General features: G+C 38.6%; 1 protein-coding gene across 1 annotated transcript in view; it reads right to left on the reverse strand.

Moving 5' to 3' along the window:
• Nucleotides 1-780, reverse strand: part of ZBBX (zinc finger, B-box domain containing) — a 90,956-nt gene that overhangs the window by 21,773 nt on the left and 68,403 nt on the right. The window lies entirely within an intron of this gene.

Consider the following 780-nt stretch of genomic DNA (forward strand, 5'->3'; position numbering starts at 1 on the left):
CTTGGGATGGATTCTGCCCTCCTCAAGTTTAATTTCTAGTAAAGGAGACATAAATAATAGCATTTATATACAATAAGTTTTGAGAAATGTATAAACCACAATTATAGCAATTATCTGAAGTTGCCATCAAACCAAGGAGTACAGAAGTTCATGAAACAAAATAAATTTTCCTTCCTCCTTTCTTTCCTTTATTTTTTCCCCTCAATGTCATTGCACACCATTATATGGAAAACAGGATCTCTCATAGGCTGTGCTTTTTGAACTAGTGTCTTTTCTATACATAATATCATTTCAAAGATGAAATGTCAAAGGGAATAAATATGATCAGACCATGGTCATAGACAAAGTCCAAGTTAACAAAATATTCATCATGAAGCAATTAGGAAACTGAGGCAGGAACAAGCTAGGTAATTGGAGTTTATATAGCTCAAAAGTAGCAGACCTAGGTTTTGAATATAAGTCTATCTCATTTGATGCCTAGACTTACTCTATCACTCCATGAACTAATTTTTTATATGCTTTCATCCTTAGGAAGAGTAAAAGCGAGATTAAAGAGTACATGAGCCCTAACCAGTTTGGCTCAGTGGATAGTGCGTCGGCCTTCAGACTGAGGGTCCCGGGCTTGATTCTGGTCAAGGGCATGTGCCTGGGTTGCGGGCTCATCCCCAGTGGGGGGTGTGCAGGAGGCAGCCGATTGATGGTTCTCTCTCAGTATTGATGTTTCTATCTCCCTCTCCCTTCCTCTCTGAAATCAATATAAATATATATATTTGGGGGGTC

The sequence above is a fragment of the Myotis davidii genome, unplaced genomic scaffold, assembly GCF_000327345.1.
Source record: "Myotis davidii unplaced genomic scaffold, ASM32734v1 scaffold1307, whole genome shotgun sequence".
In the NCBI taxonomy this organism is placed as follows: domain Eukaryota; kingdom Metazoa; phylum Chordata; class Mammalia; order Chiroptera; family Vespertilionidae; genus Myotis; species Myotis davidii.